The sequence below is a fragment of the Periplaneta americana genome, chromosome 10 (assembly GCF_040183065.1).
Source record: "Periplaneta americana isolate PAMFEO1 chromosome 10, P.americana_PAMFEO1_priV1, whole genome shotgun sequence".
Lineage (NCBI taxonomy): Eukaryota > Metazoa > Arthropoda > Insecta > Blattodea > Blattidae > Periplaneta > Periplaneta americana.
This window is the reverse complement of record NC_091126.1, coordinates 13,118,434-13,141,896: the sequence shown is the minus strand read 5'-3', so window position 1 is coordinate 13,141,896 and position 23,463 is coordinate 13,118,434. Positions and strand designations below refer to the sequence as shown.

The 23,463-nt window shown below is 37.6% G+C and overlaps 1 protein-coding gene across 31 annotated transcripts in view; it reads left to right on the top strand.

The window, feature by feature from the left end:
- Window positions 1-23,463, top strand: part of LOC138707444 (titin homolog) — a 421,318-nt gene that overhangs the window by 249,681 nt on the left and 148,174 nt on the right. The window lies entirely within an intron of this gene.

The window sequence follows — 23,463 nt, the reverse complement described above, 5'->3', positions numbered from 1 at the left end:
ATATGAAAAGAATATTATCTAGACATTTGCAGTGAAAGTTAAGTGTGTCTTGGCCTTAAATGAATAAGGAATTAGTTAGCCTACTTTGCTGACACTGGAAAAACCGAACATGTAAGTTGTTACTGTACTTCATAACGGAAGTCGATACAAACACATCGGCGTAGCCTCGGGATAACGATTGAGTCTCGTGATTCCAGATTTCATAGGGAAATTTTTCGAGTTTCAATCTGTTTCCTGGGTGCGTATTTTCCGACGTTTTTCCTCTCTGTATTGTGATTCCATAACTAATTATTGTCGGGCTCCTCGCAACATTTATCACTTCAGTCACCAGTAGTGGCCAAGAACTCGCATCGGAGTTGAATTTTAGAGATTCTACCCACGTTCATACACCTTCACGAAAGAGGGAGTAAACACAAAATCATTTTTGCAGGTTTGCTGTCTTATTTCAGTGGCGTGCTTGCTTTTATTGATATTATATGTGTAACTTTATTTCGATCATGTAACGTAAATTATATTATTGAGCTATAAAATTCACTTCAAGAACATAACACGAATTATTACCTACTCCGTGTTAACAAAATTATTGAAGCGTAGTTTCATCTCGTACAATAGTAATATACGTTACAAGAGCGGTACGTTGATATTTTCATGGTCGAGGAAAAGATTGAAAAAGCGAAACGTAGTTGAGCTTTTTTAATTTCCGAGAACATGAAAACAAACATACCGCTCGTGTATCGTACATTATTTTGTGCGAATATCGTTTATTACATACCTGAAAGACGAATTTCTAATTAGTTGCAATGAAATCTCCATCTTGGTTTCTGTTTAATGACGGCAACTTCGGAAAACCAAAATATCTTTCTTCAACATTGTTGCTATAAAATGTTTTCTGTGTTTCCTATACTCCAGCAGGCCGTGATATACGTCTGTCTTTTTTTTCCCCCAGTCTATAAATGCGAACTTAAAACAAACGGTAAGGTTATGTAATGATTTATTTTTCATTTTAATATTTTAACAATATTATTTATATAACATATTGCAGTAATAACATCCGCATCTGGAATCTTGTTGATTTTTTCACGGCTTCCTTAATGTTACTTGTATCAAGAATGCAATAAGTTTCGTGGAGTAGTAGACTTTACTTAATTTTTGCAAATATTTAAAAACAATAATTAACATTGCAATTTAGATGAAATTGCAGTGGTAAGTTTCCAATTTATAATTATTACTATGTTAAACGTCTCTAAAAATAATATGTTAAAAGCCTAAAGCAGTAAAATGAATGTGGCGCTTAAGCGGTAAGAAGAGGAAAATTGTTATGTGTGTTACGTTGGGAATACTGAATGTGGTATTTCACACTTACCGCGTATTGGTTGTGCGGAAAACAAGCAAATACGCACGATCTCGCACAAAATCTATTTATATAGCTTCGGAACTATTAATGCTACAAACACGAAGTTATTTGGTATACACATTTTTAAGCTGTAAGGAAACTTTTCTTTGGAATAGAAATTTATGTCGTTGCCTTTGGAAAATATTCCTCCATATTTTTTTATATAAAAGTGTCTCTAAAAGTCATTCTTAAAATGTAATTGTTTATCTTGAAGTTTTCAAAGCCAATATCAAAATTGTGATCTAGATTTAAAGAAGGTGCTTTTAGAAGTGAAATATCGTAGAAATGTTGAATTTATGTCTAAAAATTGCTTAGATGTATTCAGTTTAGTGAATTACTGTATCCTGGTGTTTTTATTTCATAATTTGTACCTCATTTTCATCTTTTCAAATATAACCTCGAATTCAGCAATGATATTTTACATACAACAAATAAAAATTGTGCATCAATTACGAAAAAAAATATGAATTTCACCATCCTCTCCCCTTAAGGAAATTTGTGTAGCTACATCTCGTAAAAAATGTAAACATTGTAATTGTAATCTGGTAAAATTTTGACTTGTTCCACATCTTAAAGCTTCATTGCTAATGAAAGATCTATGGAATATAATAAGTGAAATGAAAAAATAAAGTGACAAGGCTGGTCAGGGTACGGAATAATGATATTATTTTCTTTAACAACGCTTTCAGCTGCGAGAAATGGCCGGCCGTACTTTACCGTAGCTCTACGACATGAACTTGTCGGCTTTACTTTCCTTCCAGAAGAAGTCATGCGAAGGATTATACTGTACTTCCTTTTAAATCCTATCGCCCTCGGCCTAGCCTGAATCCACGAACCTTGGATACGTATGAATACGTAGGTAGATTTAGCAATTACGATACTTCGAACATGTAGGTTCAGATACACTGGCAATGTACAGCAAAAATCTTGTGTGTCTGTGCAGGCGTGCAGAAATCCGTCGTGTCAAAAACCTGTAAGCGTGAGTTTCCTTTGAGGCCGAAATCTGGAAAGGTATATTTTGCAGCGTCAGTGTACCTGTTCATACCCGGTGAGAATTGCACGCCAAGATGAGCAGGCAGCAATTGTCTTGAGGCCTCTTCTGTTTCCCGTTGTGCACACGGAAGCGGTCTGTCACGTGACAAGTTGACAGTTCCGAGGAAAGTCTCAAAGAACGAGCGCTTTGTCTGTGACGTGCAGGGTGTCGATAAAAGAAACACAAAGAGAGAAAGACTGAAAATACATGTGATTAATGTAATAAAGCCTGTCTTTAAGTGTTCGACATTTCTATTTAATTCAACGGCGATGATCGACAGTGGGAATGCTTTAGAAAGAGACAGTAGCCGTTCTAAAATAGCACGGAATTCGCGAGAAACATCTGAGATCTCACCGAAGAATTCTCAGTGTGCATTACTGATAATCAGTGGCGGCTCGTGATAAAATATTATGTTTGTTCACAATTTTGTGTTCCAAAATCGAAGAGAATTTGAAATCGTACGTTTTTAGCCTAATATGAAATGTCATGATTCCAATGTTTCACTGTCGAAAAAACCGTATATAAATTGAAAACAGCATATAATAATAATAATAATAATAATAATAATAATAATAATAATAATAATAATAATGAAACCTAGTCTTTTTATTTCCATTTTTTTTTCTGGAAAGCCAGTTTACCCAGTTCTTTACTCTTCAAAATTACTTGAACAGAGTTCATTGTTTACGTTTGTTAAAAATTAATACATAAAACAATTTACAGAAGCGTGTGTTAAGTAATATACTGTATTTTGATTCACAACACACTGATACACTATAGCCTATACAAGTACTGTAATCCCATTCGCATAGATTGATTACTATAAATACATGCTAGTAAATATTATTCTTAAATAATATACACCACGATACAGATATTTAAATTCATACGACCATCACATTCAGACAGCACGTCTTTGAAAGCCAAACTATGCTATATGCCGACACTGAAGAATAGTAATTCACAAACTACACCCTCGTAGCAGCACTGTACACACATCCACATAAAGTAAACGTTCCGACAGTGAGATGCTGACACCTGCAGGTTAAAATACAGACTTATTAAATTTTCTCCTCGAGATATAGCACGTAAACGATAGGCATCGATGCACCTGACATCTGTAGGATAGATTCACTGTTCACTTAATGCTTTGTGCTCTTGACGAGTCATAAGCAGCCAGCGAAAGACAATTTTCTCCCGCGCATGCGTGAAATTTCTGTAACCTTCTTGAAAAGAGCACGGCTTGTACGTGAACGGATGTTGCCAAGTTTACATAAGAAGTTTATGCAAGATGCGGGAAGTTTAAAATACTCGATCCTGATATTATACATCCCCACTACGCCAATACGGTATTAAATAATAAAACTAGTCGTGCATTAATGGAAACAAGGTGTTCACGTGCTCTTGTGCTCTTATTGACGCACCGCCACCGCTGATAATAATCTGAACGTTTCATTTAGAAGCTGGGGCCATAGCTTAGACATATCAGCAGAGTATCGGGAGTTTGGATCTTAACACGTGCGAGATTTGAAGTAGACATGATGACAGCAGGGTAGCTTTTCCTTCTCGTAACGCTTTTCCCGTCTTCATCAGTGTACCTTCATGTATTTCTTCTATGGAATGGCAGTCGTCTCGGTATAGGCGCCGACTTCTGCAAATAAACTTAGAAAATACAGTATGAGTATCGAAGGGACCACTCAAGACATAAAGCTAACATTTTATTCATTGCATGTACGGATACGGAAATAAAATTGGAGCTCCCTTAAAAAGTTTCGCTTACAAAACACTGCGCATATGCAGTAAAAAAGTATCCTATATATACAGGGTAGGAGGGGTATACGTGCAAATATTTTTAGAGGTATTTGGGGATAGTATACTGAACCACATTATGTAACAAATTTCTCAACCTCCGAAGTTATTTTTAGACATGGAAAAACACCATGTTTTTAGATTAGTTAATAATTTCAGGCGATTTGTTTTCTCTACGAACGCCTCACTATGGTCCGTCCCAGGAAATTGTAGAGTAGAAAGACGAAATAAGATTTCTGCGCAAGTGGTATGTGGGAGGGCAGGGGCAATGACCGCCTTGGGGGGGGAAGCATTGGTTGAACGAATCTACCAATCGCTTGCAGAGATGGGATATTTTCTCTCTGAACACTGTCACGATCATCTTGCCCCTTAGCGGCCTCGAGCTGATGCTGCCCGCAATACATTCCGGCACAGATGGACTCCGCCCCCATATGCGCAAGTAATTCTACAGATTTCTGGGACGGACCGTAGTTACGCGGTCTAAGCTTGTGGGGGTTGTCTACTGTCCAGGCTTACTATGAAGGTCTTTGTGGTGTAACAGGTTATCAAATAATTTATAGTGTACCCAAACACAACCACAATTTACATTAGCACATGGGATTACATTCATGATTTATTTTGTATTGTAATACGTTCGAATTTCACCCTTAACTGTTTATGCAGGAGTATAATAATGATATCGAAAGACGTGCGTATAGTCTAAACTGACAGGTGTTTCATAATACTACCATTCATAAGACATCATACCGTAAAATACGTGATACATTTGTGGAAAAACTATAAGGGCAAGGGAAAAAATAAATAGGGCGTTATTTCACTTGCATTTTTCTTAAACAAATATCAAAATATTTGCACATTTACCCCTCACACCCTGTATATCAGTGGTCGTCAGCATGCGCTGAAATGGGTAAAGGGTAAGGAGTGTCTTCTCGGAATATGCACCGTCGTGAAAAAGGGAGAGAGAGAAAGCATACCCCCAGCAGCCACGCATGCACGATAGTGCAATGTCTTATCCGCGGGTAAGAGACGCTAGCCCGAGGGTGCACTGTGCTGATGACCGCTGCTGTATATGCTACTTGTGGACAGTCGTGTGAAATTGTTGCCTACATATAGGTGGACTCTCATAAAAACTCGCTCGAAATTTTAATTCCGTATCTGTACATAATAAAGAGTCTCTTGTTGAACGTTGCATAGGAATGATGTCTAACCCGGTAGCTATCATCGATGACATTCGGCGAGCTTTGAGCTTAGCGCAAAGTAGGCGGCATTCTAAGTTTTCCCGGACCAATCACTTTGTTTTCCAACGGCCAAAGTTTAAATATTGTATGTTGCTGGTTTCCTCAGTCATTATTTGTACTGTACATTATTTTAATGTCTTGCACATTATTGCCTTGTATTGGGCAAATATGGCAGCTACGCAATTCCTATCCCTAGTCATAGAGCACTTGCCGGCCATGGGGAAACAATGCTGCAGTTGAGTCTCCGATCATACCGAACTATACTTCTTGTGGGATCATCTCCATCTGGTAGGGCTGTCAAACGGTTCAGTGAAATCGGGACAAATATTAAATAATCTGACCTCTAATTATAGTACGCATGAAGTGTTATAGGCCATTCGGTATCTCGTGAAACCTACCTGCGCGTGAGGGGAAGGAAAAAGTGGACTGAGAAGCTTCCCTCGCTAAGCTTCGACTTGCAGCTCTAACTCACTTACCCCCACCATAAGGTTCTTACTATGAACTACAACGAATGAAAGCATTTGGTTTCACAAGATAACGCATGACCTATACATTTGTTTTACTTTTGTTTTGCATTTGATAACTTTATTAAGGGACATTGAAACACAATCACCTGAAAAATAGTTTTATGATATTGAAAATTCAAGTATTTTGTACTTATGCTATTAATATTTTTGTGATGTACATGGTGGGCCAAAAGTCCCTCTTCATAGGAAAATACCACTGCGCTAACCTCGGAGTTCAAAGCAGGTGCATCGAGGACGCTTCCGGTGTTTTCTTTCACTTCGTCAATAGCGCACTCACAGTTTCATGATCCAGTTTCTATCCAGGATGTCGCCTCTTAAACTTTTCTGCCACTTGTCGCATCGACCATCCTTCCTCTCCGCACAGCAGCATCGCCTCTACTTGTTCCTTCTGACGTGGCGTAATGATCACAGATAATCAATGTCGAAAGAAGAAAGAGCAATGAGAAAGAGAGAAATCTCCTGTGGGGATTGACTTTTGGTCCATCCAGTACTAACAGAACTCAACATATCTTTGTGTTTTATAAATAATGAAATTCAATATACAAGTTAAATGTTTGTTATAAATCGGCGCTTTGATTTAATACCCAGTCGGAAGCCTTTGTTTTGTGATGTCTCTTTTGGACTCATCAGTACTTGCAATGTCAAGCGTTGTTGTCACTTTCCACTGTAAACATCGTTCCTACTTACTGGCTTTTAAGGAACCCGAAGGTTCATTGCCGCAATCACATTGATCCCTATCCTGAGCAAGATTAATCCTAGTTACAATTATCATTAGCGATATATTTATTTCAACTCGCGTCAATAAACTCGAGATACGGCAACGATGTTTCGTACTCCACGTGGAGTTGATATCGACACGTCAATTAAGAATGCTAACGCATCATTGGTAGTCATATGTTGCCGCTTCTTGTGACTGGAGCGGCATCTGAGAATGCCTAATCAATAAACAAACTCTTATCATCTCTCTTCAAAGGAAAGCGTCGTGTTTGATACCGGCTCTATTAATAAAACGCGGGCACTATACTAATGGTTACGTTTATTGTCTGATCTGTTCAAAAATATAATAAAACTACAGTACTACCTCGTTTTATAACGATGGCCGTAACTCAACAGTGTTTATTTCGTGAAGACAGCGAAAATATATGTACCTTATTAGAATTTATGATTTTATTCATGATATAAAATTCGACATTTAGGTTAGATATATACTTACTTACAAATGGATTTTAAGGAAGCCGAAGGTTCATTGCCGCCCTCACATAAGCCCGCCATCGGTCCCTAACCTGTGCAAGATTAATCCAGTCTCTATCATCATATCCCACCTCCCTCAAATCCATTTTAATATTATCCTCCCATCTCCGTCTCGGCCTCCCCAAAGGTCTTTTTCCCTCCGGTCTCCCAACTAACACTCTATATGCATTTCTGGATTCGCCCATACGTGCTACATGCCCTGCCCATCTCAAACGTCTGGATTTAATGTTCCTAATTATGTCAGGTGAAGAATACAATGCGTGCAGTTCTACGTTGTGTAACTTTCTCCATTCTCCTGTAACTTCATCCCGCTTAGCCCCAAATATTTTCCTAAGCACCTTATTCTCAAACACCCTTACAGAATGTCCCATTTATCTTGTCCACCTCACATAACTTTTATGTTTGGACTGGAATTGAAAAAAAATATATATTTTTTTGAAGTTATCTTACAGCAAGGGGCTAACTTTAGTATGGAGATTTTGTTCATGTAACTGCGTTCTTGTATAACATACAAGTGACGTTATTGCGTTTTCAAATAGCACCGCATAATTTAACCTTGACCAATGAACTACGCTCTTTAAGACGAGTTCAAAAATGTATCAATGCTTTCCGAAACAATAACATTTTATAAAATTGTTTCATGTACATTATGCTGTGTAAAGACTTCCTGCTCATTTAGAATTTTCACTTCGGAAGTACGTTATTTCTTGATACAGAAAGCTCTAAAGCTACATTTTTCAATTCGTCTGAAAGAATGTAATTATGTGGTGCTATTTGAAAAAAAAAAAGTGACGTCACTTGTCTTGTGTAACAAAAGCAGTTACATAAAAAAGTCTTCATACTTATTTTAGCCCCTTGTTGTGAAACAACATCCAAAAAGATATTTTCAATAAAAGTGCAAACATAAAAGTTATTTGAGATGCACAAGATAAATGGGTCATCACCATTGGTTTTGTTGTGTTATTTTTATTGTTTCGGTTGGTAGCATTATGATACATTTTTGAACTCGTCTTAAAGAGCGTAATTAATTGGACATGATGAAATTATGTAGTGCTATGTGAAAAAGTGATGACGTCACTTTTATCTTTTGCAAGAATGCAGTTACATGAACCAAATGTCCATACTTACGTTAGCCCTTGTAAAATAACTTCCAAAAAAAATATTTTCAATTCCAGTGCAATCATAAAATTTGAGGTGGACAAGATAAATGGGACACCCTGTATATGTATATGGGTGAGTGTATATTTCTTTCAATTTCGAGGGACAAAATTTTTTAACCTGAATGATAGGGACCATCACGAATTTTTTTAATTTGCGGCAACCTTGAATGTGGTGGTGTTTAAACTTGTAAGCGCATCTGCTTTATACGATGTGTTATTTCTCCATTATTTTGGAATAATCTCATAAGGTTAAGATGTTTATGAAATGCAAAAAGATCACTGAATTGCATAGTATTAGATTGAAAAAGTACAATTACGTTTACGGTACCAAAAAAAAAAAAGGATTTATTTCAGAGTTGAAAAAATATTTTCAATCTTTCCATTTTCCTTTATTTTCTACAACAGTTCTGAAATGTGGGACTTCTTTGTTTGTCCGACGTAATCACTTTCTTAAATTCCCTGATCCGCAGCAGTGTCAGCATGACGGATTTATTGAAGAGCTGGGTCGTGGAAATGATTGAGACTCATAAAACCCAAGATAGCATATGATCAAATGATCCCGACTGTAAGACTGAATAAGAGCTGCTTTGTGTTTTTACTGCAGAACATTTCAGAATGTCCTTACTTGCATTTCATGGTGGTACAGAGTGAATAAAGTTGAACGGACCTTGAAGCATACAATTCCAACACTGGCTGGTGGCTGGTGGCTGGTCGGCCGACCCGAGCGAGTCACTTCGTCGCCGTCGCCCTGAACAAACTTGTGTGGCGCCTTGTCCCTCCGAGGAGGTGCCATGCCGCCTCTCTTCTTCATGACGTAATATGAAATATTGCACAAAATTAATTTCCTTACGCAGTTTAAATTAAGCGCACATCTTTTTATGTAACAGCAGTAGCGGGTCTATAAATCACGCAATCCGGGTTCGATTCTTGCCAAGACAAAATATTTCTGCTGCAAGTAATGCGTTGTGCCGTGTTGTCTTAAGCAGCAGATTTGCCTCATAGTGAACGCTCTGTAATGTCTAAGAACTGTTACTCACAATTTGCACGTCGTTGGAAGTGAAATCATGAGTTGAGCGTGAATATTTTATTTCTCTTCACTCTATTATGTATGTATGTATGTATGCATGTATGTATGTATGTATGTATGTATGTATGTATGTATATATGCATGTATGCATTTACACTGCAAGTGGGCAAGCACCCGGTGGCAGTGATATATACAATATAAACAATACACAAAATGATAAGCAATACACAATAAAATTTACAATACACAATACAATTTTACAACACATATACAATTTTATACACAATACAATAAGAATACACAATACAATTTAACACAATAATAATAAAACATAAATAAAATACCTAATTTTACAATACAACCTACATAATTATGTATAGGTCCTACATAAGTTTCAATAGTCTTTCACTTTACTCTCATCTCATTCCCTGTAGTGGCACTATGACGCATTTCACTGACACTTTAGCACACACTTCACTGACACTCTGTAACACATTTCACTGACACTATAGAACACATTTCATTGACGCTATAAATTGTCACTGATCGGAACTGTTCACTGCACTGTAAAACCACAACTTCACTGACTCAACTCGCTTCACTGATACAACAGTTCAAATAAGTCAAATAATTATATCCTTATGCATACTTATAAACATAACTACATTTAACTACATTATAAAATGCATCCGTAAATTAAAGAGAATTCAGTAGTGTTTCAGAGATAAGGTTGAAATTCCGGCGGATGGAAGTGGAATTTGTTGTACACTATCTACGAAAAAGTAATTGGGCACTGTTTTTGCCCCTTTAGAACCTCGTGGTATCACCTCTTGTTGCTATAACAGCAGCCACCCTGTCAGGCATGTTCTCCACTAGTTTGTGTAGAATATACACTGGAATGCGTCGCCATTCCTCTTGCAATAAGGCACTCAGTTGGACAATGGAAGTTGGCCGAATTTCCCGAAACCTCAATCGCCGGTCCAATTCGTCTCAAAGGTGCTCAATGTGATTGAGATCAGGACCCTGTGCAGGCCAGTCCAACCGGTGAACATTATTGTCTGCATACCACTGCATAGTAGCCGCCGAAACATGGCATCTAGCACGTAAAATCCTGGGTGCCCAATTACTTTTTGGTAGATAATGTACGTACTTTGTGATGGTCTATTTCTGTTTACTCTGCGAACATTCAATACTCCATCCACGATCTTCCTTTAATGAAAGTAAACACGACTTTCTCCAGAATAAAATCAAGGTTCACAAAACTCTAAAATTAAGGACCTGCATTTATCTTTTGAAGTTCGAAAACTAATATTCATCTTTTTCTGTAATATAACCTACATTCATTAATTTACTGCTGTCTTAAGCTATTCATAAAAAAATCTATGATACTTAAGTCTATACTTACACTTGTGTCGAACAAGCTTGTCGGGGTTTACCCGTATTAGGCATCTACACCACTCCGTTCTGCTTTCCATTCCGTCGGCATTCCATAGAATTCCTCGAATGCTGGCTGGCGACGTATGGAGAGGGCTGGCGTAGGGACAAGTGGGGTTGCCTGCTCGAAACCTGGCACTCGGTGAAATTTTGTATTTTTACATAGTCAGCGTATGTGAGTTGGGAATGCGCCATGATTGGGGGTTGTAGTGCTTCCCTCCCGAAAACCAATTCAATACATTCTCAATTTGATTTCTTACTTCAAGCCATACAAGTTTGAAAATTACGTTTGTTCATCACCGCGTAGAAGAGTAAGAATACGACCCTGCATACGGTTGTTAACGGTAAAATAAATACCCGACTTCTTTTTCTTGTGGATTATAAGTGCTCCTCCATACACAGCCACTTAGCGACGCTTCCAAGTAGTAGTGCAACGCGCTGCCGATTAGTAGCTTCAGTTACCGTTTCGTGTGAACAGTTTAAATACTTTTCCAACTGAAGCTTAGAACGCTTTAGTTCTTCTGGTGGTGATTCGGTTAATCTTAGCGCTTGGAAGTCTCCATTTAAGTGTCGGTATTTCGTTAGCGTCACTGAGTGATGGTATGTGAAACGGCTCTAAATGCGTTTCCGCATTCTTATTTCTACCTCTCTGCAATGAAGTATCCTTCCTCTGCATTCAAAACGGTTTCTTGCGGTAGGCTTGTATCGTACTTATCGGAATCGAACGAGAACTTAGATACTTCGAATTGATAACTAGAAAGATAAAAGTAATTAGGAAGGAATAAAATATTAATCACAAATAATAATCAAGACATTTAGTAAATCATAGAATTTGCAGAAATTTTAATGTATACATGTAGGGACAGCAGCAATACACAAAGAAAAATGAGTCGTTAATCAGATTGAAGTCAGCATCTTTCATGAGTACATAGAAATATTTATTTGTCCCCAATTGCTCGTATATTGAGGGAGTGTAGACTTGATTGCCCCTAAATCCGGTTGCATCGCAGCAATAGGAGGTACACAGAGTGCTATACGGAACGTGGACTTCGACGACGACGCCATTCGTTCGCTAGCTTACGACTTGGTTTTTCTGAACCGACGTATGCGACGTCCGGGGTGCGAGGCCCGCCACGAATAAATCCGGACTACACGAGAGATAGTGAGTGGTTTCTATGGCTGCGCAGACTTCGTATCTCGCAGTTATAGACACCACTCACTATCTCTCGTGTAGTCCGGATTTGTGCGAGGCGGACCTCGCACGTCGCATGCGTCGATTCAGAAAACTAAGGCTTTAGACTATAACGTCAAAGCACGGAATCATCTGTAAGCTGTTCGTTACATTTCGGATTGAATACTAATTACAACTTAAATAGCAGAGAAATGTGAGGGATTTTTGATTAGTTCCCGAAAAGAAAATGAAACAAAAAAATTCTAACTCCAAAACAAACAACTGCATGGATTGAAAAGCGTAAAAAGAAAACTACTTTTGGACAAAGTACCAGTGTATTAATGACGAATGGTCCTTATTCTCTAATTCAATCGCGTCCACTTCGATTCCCAGCAATGAATGTTGACTGAGTTGTCTCGAAAGGTGGCCATGTGTCATATCGGCCACTTGAAAACTACGCATTCAGATCTGCAGTAGGCCTATATCAGCCAAGTAAAATACAAAGACAGCGGAAAAGATACCGGTAAAATGTTCTGGGTTTTATTGCGACGTACTTCAGTTAAGTTTAAATAACCTGTACTTCGAACTCTTGTTGCTGATTATAGCGTTCCCAACTGAAATTAACGTGCCGAACTTATACATCTGTTTCCCGCTTTTGGCATGAAACCTGGCTCACAATGACAAGTTGAATTTATGGCGAACCGGTATGAAAATAATTTAAACGAGAAATTGTTGGAAATCATACAGGGGAAGGGAAGAAAAAAAAAAAGAAGAAGAATCCCGAGAAATATTTATTCGAAAAGTTTATCTTTTTGTGCAAATCGTACATAGTCTCGAGGTCTCCTGTGTGCAAAACGTACCCTCTAGCATTTCGACCAGCGTTGAGCTTTTATTATATTTCATTTTGCTCTTTTTAAGATATAATTGTCTTAATTTTTTTTACCGTTTAATGACTCGAAATTTTGAGGAGGTACTGTAAAATTGATAGATAAATAACTAAATAAATAAATAAATAACAGTGGTGATAAATACTCTATAATGTTTTCAGTACTCTTATTGGGCCACTGGGGTAGTCTAGGTTTAGCAAGGAGGACTCAATCGAAATGGTATGGGTTCGAATCCCGCTTAGTTTGATACTTGGTTGGGTTTTTTTCCTCTCAGGGTTTTTCAAACTGTAAGGCGAATGCTAGTTAATCTCATTGCGATCTCAGGTAGTACAGCGTCGTTAAATAACATCATTTCTGTAATGATCAAAGTTGTTTCTGATGTGCATTCGCATCCTCTTATGATATGATCAGCTAAACACGTAAACGTAATTTGAAGTTTGGCATCGCGTCCAGGAAAAGAATGGTGTCGCTTTCGGTTTGCTTTGTTGTTCTTGTTAAGATGTCGACAGTAGATCATGCGATCCATGCAGCACGCCGTAGAACGGGACTGTCAGATCCCGTATGAACATTTCAAGTGATTGCATGGAGACTTGAACAAATTTATGTATCTCGTGCAATGGTCTGATTTACATACTTTTTGGAACGGGGCTCTGGTCATAACCTGGAGTTTCCGTAGTCAGTCGGACCTTATTCTCAAAATTCGAAAAATAAATTTTGGAAATTGACTGGTTCATTGAAAAGAAATATTTGGAACGGGGGTCTTATATTTATAAATAAGAGTTCCCGTATTAAATATGGACCAGTTCCTAAAATTGCTCTCAAGTTGAACAACACTCACGCTCTGTACTCCGTATAGCACTCTCTAAAGACGTTATTTTTATATACTTCAGGCCTTCACTTTATACAAACAGATTGATTCACGAAGATTGTGTCATAGTCTAGGATATCTGAATTCTGACACCATTTTGATGAAAAAAGTTCATATAAACATATGCCATATTTTTTTAAATTGAGTTAGTTACACCCTTCTGAATCTTAAACATAAACGTGGAAATTATTAAGGTTTAAGCATGTAAATTATGTACGATAATGGTACTAAGCGTTTGTAAATTCATTAAAGAACATTCACATTATTACTCACCCGAAAAATCTATATTAAACCCGGTTTTAAAAGCCCACACCTTCTGCAGCAATACAGGAAGTCGTCCGAGTGTGAACTGTGCGCGCCGCATTCCCTAATTTCCATTGTACGGATGCTAGGTGGATACGTTGTAGGTATCGGTGTTGCCTTATCTATAACCTTGATCCTGTCACGTGACTTTGTGTCGCTGCTATCAGCTGTACTGTAACACACAAGCTACAGCTCCAGACGTCCAGAGAGAGAGAGAGAGAGGGGGGGGGTTCACAAGGATGCGTGTTATGGAAGGAAGAACCATGATTTTATCCAAACATGTCCAAAATCGTACACGTGTATGTATGAACTTTTTCTTCACAATGTCAGGAATCAGATCCTAGAGTATGGCATGGCACAAAACTTCGTGAATCATTCTGTACATATATTTTTTTAAATTTTAGTCGTGATAATTTTCAATCTTCTGTTTCTTGTTATTTTCTTTGTTAAGCGTTTCCGCTCTTCAGCAGTTGCCTCTAATGCTCTTTCCTCTCAGAAGATGGGAGCACACTCAGCCATTGCGATACTTGTTTGTCGCGGAAGTTAAGAAGACTATATATGAAACGATGTCACGAAAGATTGTAGGATTGAGGAAGAAGCTGGTCGTGGCCTTCCTAATTGATACTGCCTTACCATTCGCTTGGATCTGGAGACATGGAATGCACGAAAATCCCACGTCAGGGTAGTTGGTCTCTAGGAGAGTACCCCGGACTATCTGAATACACGGCGGAAGTATTGACAACTATACTATTTCTTACTATTGTACTATCTAGTTTTTGCTAAGAAATAATAACTTCAGGATAGCGAATGGAACTTAAACTCGAAGGCTACGCTCCGACTTGGTCGAAGTCCCGCTGCGGCTTATAATTTAGGCTACATGTTTTATTTTTGACGCAGAATACGTCTTTCCTGCATAGAGTATAGGCACTCGCTCTGGGCTCTGTGGTAGGATAAATAATGACAGAAATTAGAATGCTTGCTGTAACAAAACTATTAGCCACAGCTGAGTGCTAATGTTTGCCTATTATTACTTAGGCCATGGACCAATTCAAATTGTATGACTACGCCCAATGGCGCCACCGCCTCTCGCTATGGGTATAAGGACGCCGAATTTGCGTATAAAGTAAGCCGTGCCACTGAGAAGCCACCGTGTGGCGCCTACATTATAGAAAAGCAAGAAGTCCCTGTATTAGTAATAATGTATGACGTTATACAATTTTGTGGAAAAGAAATGTACACCTCATACTTTATAATAATTTTCAGTTGTAATTTGTAATGTGTTATACCATAGGTCTGTGGAATAGGGCCCTGGTTGGGTCCTTTCCCAGGATTGTTTTGTAACTGTAAGGCAAATGCAAGGTAATTCCCATCGGATTCATCTTGCTATCACCAATTCCACAGACACTAGATAACCTTCGAGGTGGTGTAGCGCTGCTGGAAAATATATTAACAGTAAAGAATCTACACGAGATAAATTTTCAGGTGTAGAAGCCACTCTTGTATTCATTCTTGTAGAGACTGTAATTGTGGGTGATGGAGGATTGTACAGGGACATCATTTTATTTTTACTTCAATTTTATTGTATCTGAGTTTTCGAATGTACTTCACTCCCACCCCTTCTACTAATGAATTTCAACCGTCCTCCACACAGATCCAAGACCGCATATACAGTTATAGTAACCTTACGGTCATAGTAAACAGTACGTTCCAAAAATATGTTCGGTTTTCCAGTGACGAAAGAGCTTTCAATATTGAATCATTTTCACACAGGTACTGTCGTCCATTTGCCTACGTCGCATCCCGGTTTCCCCTAACTGCTTCTATTCGCCTCTCTATAAAGGCTAGCGGCTAGGCTGTCTTAGCTCTTTTCTGAGAACATTAATTTCTGTTAGGAATTGGACGCCTACGTAATATTATACCCATACAAATGTTTAAAATAACTTAAATAAAAGGGCATCGTTAAGTAATTAACTGTCACGTGATTTCCTCCCTTTCTCCTACCATGCGACATAACCACTTGGACGGACAGTACATAGCATGTCTGAGTAATTTTATCTTCGCGGGTCGGGCAGAAGTGAAGATTGAATTTACAGTACGTAAGGTCTCTTTTATAGAGTAGGTACAGAATTATTTCAACATGAGTTACTGTTAAGAAGTACGAACCCGGTAATTGGAATTACGTACAATGGTCTATAGTGCGATAATATGCACATTAGAACTGAAGTCTGTATCGAAATGAACGGCAACACATTTTCAAAAATGTGTTTAAATATCCATATTATGATTATTTTTCAATTTAACTTCATTCTCTATAGTGTAAGCTAATGTGCTGTAGACAGTATAATATACACTGCATAATGAATGGGTAGCTCAGTTCGTGAGTAAAACACTCATTGTTAATACAGTACTGTATTTTGATTAAACAAAAACCTAATGAAAATGATTAAACTCAAAAGCGCGATATTTCACATTTTACGTACATCGATGAACTACTTTTCTTCACTCCTATACCCAGTAAAGTGATTTGTTTGTATATTACGTCAGTATCATCGAACTCCAGTCGTGGAAGGGGTAGCAAACGGCGTTGATCCAGAGGTGTAGGCAAGTTAATATTAAAAATGTTAGTAAAAATAAAATTATGTCCCTGTAGTTGTTGCCTCGTTATAAACAGGTTTATGCTGTTGCTGCTCACCAAGTTGAGGCTGAGGACAGTAGGGCCTACGAACAAATCTCATGTACTATAAACAAGCTGCACCCAAAAAAGATATATCATACCTTCATTGCTGTGTGCTTAATTGTATTACGTGTATAGTACACTATGAATATAATAATAAGCCAGCGGCATAGCTCAGGTGGCATCGCGTTTGCCTGCTGACCAGAAATTTCGCTTGGGAATAGCTTCGATTCCCGTTTGAGCTGATTGCCTGGTTGGGTTTTCTGAGGTTTCCCTAACTGTAAGGCGAATTTCAGGTAATCTGTGGCAAATCCTCGGCCTCACCTCGACAAATACCATCTCGCTATCACCAATTGTATCGACGCTAAATAGGCTTAATATAGCGTTGTTAAATAAACAAGTAATAGTATAATCGTTTTGTAATTAATTATTTATTCATATTTATTACTATTACTATTTAATTATTTATTATTACCACTTAATTATTAAATAATACTATTATTACTATTATTTTTGTTGTTAACATTATTATTATTATTATTATTATTATTATTATTATTATTAACATCTAGGTTTTGAGCATCATTTTTGCATGTAGCAATTTATACATCTTAATTAATCAATTGATTTTTCTGGGACGCCCTATTTCTTCTCCCTATTGATTGATAGTTTATTTCAAAGGACAATCTGATGGTTTTCATTCCTTGGACGCCGGGTATCCACTTAATTTATATACTTTTTTCTTAATCAAATAATTTTAGTTCATCACTTAAGCCTATGCCTTCAATTCTTTTATGTTATATCTTTCTGTGTGACGGTAGTTACATTGTTCTTAAGAATTTAACTTCTTTTGTTTGGAGTCTTGTTTTTTCCTCTTTCCGTTATCACCCTTATATTCCCGCATAACAGCAATGGCAGTGCCATGACTTTATATTGATGTTAATACAGTATTTTGCTTCTTAAGGCTCTTCTTATTTTTCCATTTAAATACTGTAGTTAAATGTTACCATTTCTTGTATTTGGTCGTATTAAGTGCCGTGGTGTTTCCTAAAAATTTAAATTTATCAATTTGTTCTATTTTATTCTATAATTATTTTAGATCTTATATGTTTGCGCCGCAGAAAACCATTAATTTACTTTTGTTAACAGATATTGCAATATTATGATATTATTGTCATTTTATTAAGCTCATACATTCCTTTCTTTAATTGCGTACGGAATTGGCTATAGTCACTTGATGATCTGCAAATTGCATATATTCTTTCTTATTCCGCTTAACCTTCTCCTGTATACGACTTACACACCATTGCGTGTACGGGAAGAAGATTAAGTTCATCGTACACTAGGTGTCTCACAAATGCGGAACCTTCCTGGTCATGGTATCGCATAACGCAGGGCCACCGCCCATACATCACAGGACAGTTACAAGACAACGAAGAAACATTCAGTCCCGTTAACGGAAGGTAAATTTCTTCCACTGCCTTCGCCGGGAATCGAATTTTGGACCGCTCAATTGAGAAGCACACTCGATATCTGCTGTAAATAGCCACAACGGCGGACAATATTACATATGCAAAATAAAATAAAAGTGAGACATGGTAACACATAATTATGAGGTACAAAAATAATAAACTTTTGACCCTTATTTTCGTTAAAGCTACAGGATACAATAACTAACGCTGCACAAGGTGCCAACCTTTTTATAAGCTGGCGACAACGAAAAGGGATACTCTTCCAACGTACTGCAGTATGTCCATTTTCCATTCATAACGCAGCAACCTCGTCTTACAAGATGGTGATGATTATTTTTGTCTGGATTGCCAAAGGCACTTGACAAAATAAAGCGAGTTTGATATGCTGAATATTACGTGCTTCTGCCTCAGGCAATTCCCATTACTGTAGTAGTGACGTCTACGGGTCCTTAATTAAGCCTAGGGACTCCTTAGGACTGCAGGTTGGAATATTGACGGAGTTCTGAATACGTAATGCATCTGAATTTGAAGTTGGTGCTGACGTTTCAGTTCCATAGTGAAGCGGAAAGGGATTAATATATAGCAAGCGCGTAATGTATGGATATATGCAATTTTATGATACATGGAGGTCTGTGAAAGTGGAATGCTGCTTGCATGCACTTGAGTTGGGCAGTCGGAGCGTGAAGTTGTCAGACAACTCTGCTGTATCTGATGCATTGTGTACCCGTCGCGCTACGTCTGCGTGGCGTGGTGTCGTCACAGAAGAACAATGCTGTCCGCATGCTGTGTTGTCAACAACGAAATATCAACTAAATAGAAAATCGCTTAAATCAGTTTTGTCATGCACAACTTTTGTTGCCTTCTCCCCTTTCTCTTTTCTAACAATAATTATTTTTTATTCTGCTTCTAACACTTGAAATATACGCTGACCTTTCATAGGCGGGATATCTCGATGCTAGGCTAGGGAGTTGCGTCTTTGAAATCTTTCGTTCGGTTGGGAGCGAACACTACATGATTGTTTTTATGAATCAGTGGCGGCTCCTGCATATTTCTTAAGAGGAGGAAAGAAGTTAACAGCGCAAAATTACACCTTCTTGAGAGAAACATGCTACAAATTCGCCTACATGCATACATGTAAGACCAGGTAGTGTTGGGGTTGGCCTTCCTCCCTTTTGTATAGCAATAATCTGTTTTTGTAAACTGAGTTTCCTAAATTGTTCAAAATATAATATGTTTTCACTTCCATTCATTGTTGAATAATTGCACAAATTAACAATTACAAGGAAATTCACAACCTCACAGCATTTTTCACGCACACTACAGCATCACACGTGTTGGAAGAGACCAGCTACTAACACGTAACCGGAACCGTTTTACGGAAATGAGAATCAGTTAGAAAAGCGAGAAAACTGCACCCACCCACGTGGTCTGTGTTGTCACATGTACATTTTACAAGTTCAGTATCACATACTTTTGAAGAATGTCAGTTCTTGTAAAGTCATAATATCATAATTGTTCAAAGCTGTCGGTGGCCGATTAATTTTTTTATGTTAAAAATAATGTAGTTTGCATTACTTTCAATTTGAAAGATATTTGTGCAAAACTGACAACTTGGCTGTTGTCCTGTCTAGTAGACAATGAATGGAAGTGAATTTCAGGACCCAAAAAGATCTGCGATACTAATGTAGAACTACTTCCCCTTTGTTTTATATAAATCCAACTTCAACTTTCAGATATCCTCGAAAGTTTCAAACCATGAAGAGTAGCTTTTATAAAGTGCAATGAATAATATATTTTGATCTATAATTGAAAAAGAAAAATTATATGGTGTCTTTCATAGCTTTGCGTTAAAACTGTTTTTGTTGTGTCTCCTCCTAGATGTGTTATAGTCCGGTTGAATGCAACATCGTTAGATGGTAGCGGTAGCGAGCTTGCTGCAAGACCAGTCGGTTTCTATTTCCCGCCCATGCGCTGATTCAGAGGAGGATCTCCTCCCTCTCCGTTCATTTACTTGCTTTAAAACTCTGCTTCTTTCTTTGACCGCTAACGCGCTGTTGTCTATGTGTATTAAGTGCAGTAAAGGAGGAATGGATTGACATTCCTCCACACAAACAATCTCGCATCCTTCTCATAGTTTTCTAGTAGTATATGAGCGCGCGTCGTTAAAAACTCGATCAACCGAGGTTTTCTTATAGCTGTAAACTTAAAAATTATTGGATCTTCCTCGAATTTCAAAGCATATATTTAATTTGGTATTTACATTCAAAAGAAGAAAAATGTGAGGACGACGTTATGCATGCAGTAAACTTCGATATCAAGTTTTTGGGTTTGGTTCTCTGTTAAATGATTTTAATTCCAGTGATTGTTGACGCGTTATTTTGGGAAATAATTACGTGTTAACAATTCAACAATGACAAGACGAGATATTCTTAGGAACTAACGCAATGAACCCGTTGCACATCCGTATCTCCTTCCGCCACAGGCCGAACGAGTCTGGGGACATGCTGTCTACGCTATTTCGTTGAACTCTGTGTAAATATCGTTATCTACAAAGCGACACACGCTTCCTCATTAATCGCTTGGTATGTTTGTCAGTAATTCAGTTTTTATCTAATTTTAGATGATATTTCTGTTTGTAGTTTGTTTCCTGAATTATCATTTATGGCACACATGAAATCGTATACTCTGCGCACAAAGGAGTGTATTTCTGAAGAGTAAAAACTTCTAAATCGCTTCTCACGTTGAAGCAGCTCTGGCTGTATATATGTAACCCAGCGTTGTCAGACACAGCCTAAACGGAGCGCTCCACTATAACTCGTTGCGTGCTCCGGTGCTTCCACAGACATAAGCAAGTTCACGCTCCGACTGGACGTCTCTAGCACCACAACCGGTTTCGGAGCTTACAACTCTGACACTACTGATGTAACATATATTTTGTGACTTGCACAGAAGAGCATACATTCCATCCCAAGCCAAAGTACGTATTTATCTTTCCGTAATCTCTTTACCCCAAGGATTGCGTACTATGAATTATTTTTGCTATTTTTGCATCAGCTCTGGTTAACGCTGGTCTTCCAAATTAATACAGACTTCTTTAACTCTCATTGTTGTCTGACGTTTACAGTTCGCAGCATTTATTATGTAGATAGACCTACTTTTACAGTAAAATTGTTTTTTGCTCTCTCTCCGTAACGGCTACTTATGCCAATCTTTTACGTATATTTAAGCTATTTTTTTCACTAGTTGCGTTAGGAAGAATAGTTATGTGCTGTACTTAATTATCTTCAGAAGATTTGAATTTGAGAATATAGACCTATTGCCTACTCCATTATTTAATCATTTTATTTTGTGTAACAAACAAAATATAAAAAAAAAAATGAGGAAAAAAATTCAGCTGACATAAAATGAAGTCCTTTTATTTTTCATTATTTTTAAATATGATAATTATTTTTCTGGGGCTTCATTATCATTTGAATTCACTCCTAGAGTTTTAACGAAACCAATATCCATTCAGTAGTTACGAGGAATTAGAGTGAAACTTGGGTTGTGCGTAGCTGAATGGGAATGAATTGACTTACGCACAATTCACAACTACATATAAGTAAGCTTTGGATATAAGACAATTTTCTAATTACTAGGAGTAAGTTTAACAGGACATAGAGAGCTGGAGACAATTAAAGATTTTTTAACGTGACCAAATGTGTTTTAATCAATAGAAAGTGAGTAGAAATTTCATGTTTAATATAAATGCACTACATACATTTACTGGGATTGGCCACCTTATCTCATTTCCTGGCTTAGTTGCCTCATGAGTAATGTCTTATTGGTGTCACGAGATTCAAACCAGTCTTCGGGCAGCTGAATAAACATATGAAACATATATTTACCGTGAATTTTTTCTTTAATCATTAACTCAGACTTTAAATTTCTGAAGTATTTATTATTTATCTTTTTCATGTTTATTATAAACCTCTTCCAATTTCAATTTTTGTTTTGTTGGTATTTACCTCGCTTACTTTTACAAATCTAACTTGGATTTAGCGAATAGCCCTTTCTTTTACTGTTAGACATGACTGCTAGACATACTGAGTGACCTGCAACTATTTTCAAGTGCTTGTGACACGTGCCGTGAGAAAGAAGATAAACTAGTTACTTGTATGTAAAGACGAAGTATGCCGGCTCTGTATTCGCTTAGGCTGTGTGAGTTTGCTCTTATCGGTACGAGTCCGTAACCTAGAGAGCAGTGTTGTAAAGAGCCAGCGGTTTTCACTGTCACATGGCATATACCATTATGTTCCCCATATCCCGCAGTTGACCTTGAAGATTGTGGGATATTACGTACACATCAATTAACTTGCAATTGAGTATTGATGTGTATGTAATCAAATGTAATTTTTCCAGGACCTGCGGATAATAATACAAACCAGAACTACGTATAACTGAGGTTTACTATAACTGTACACCGACAGACAGACAGACGGCATGGTGAATGAAACTTTCTTTTCGGTACGGTACCAGGGATGCATGCAACATGTATTCTTTGTAATAATAACCATTTTGTTTAGTATAAAATTATTTTTGTTTTGTACATTGAGAAATTGATTTAGAGTGATAGATTGGTATCCACTGTAGAGTGATACATAAATATGCGTGTGGAAGTACCTACTGTTCTCCAACCAAGAGATCAACCGTGAAAGGAATGTGCTTACTATTGCGTCACCTATTGGAACGAAGTAGATAGATAATATTACCGTTATAATGTCAGTTTAAAAACCATGCGCTCTCCTGCATATGTTATTTCCTGTATGGAGAGATTAAAAGACCAGGAGATTAACAGCGATCTAATTTTGTAACTAGGGCAGTATCAATATGTGTATCAATGTTATTGTTTGTGCTGTGAGAGCTAGCCAATACAGATAACGAGTACCCACGTGTGTGACCTTATGACATCTTATGACATCAACATTCATTCACAGCATTACCCCGCTTCGTCTCATTCCCCAAAGACTTTCTCGTGGTTGGAGTACAGTATAGAGAGAGAATTCGAGAGATGGTTAAGGAGGGTTTGAAAGATTGGCAGGGAGAGTTTAAGATTCTGAAGAACGCCAAATAAAACTGATTTATTCTTTCTTCGTATTTGTCCCCAAACTGATATTTAATTTCTTGAATGTGAAAAATTATCAAAATATTTTCAGTAGGATATCAGTTAGTGTGCA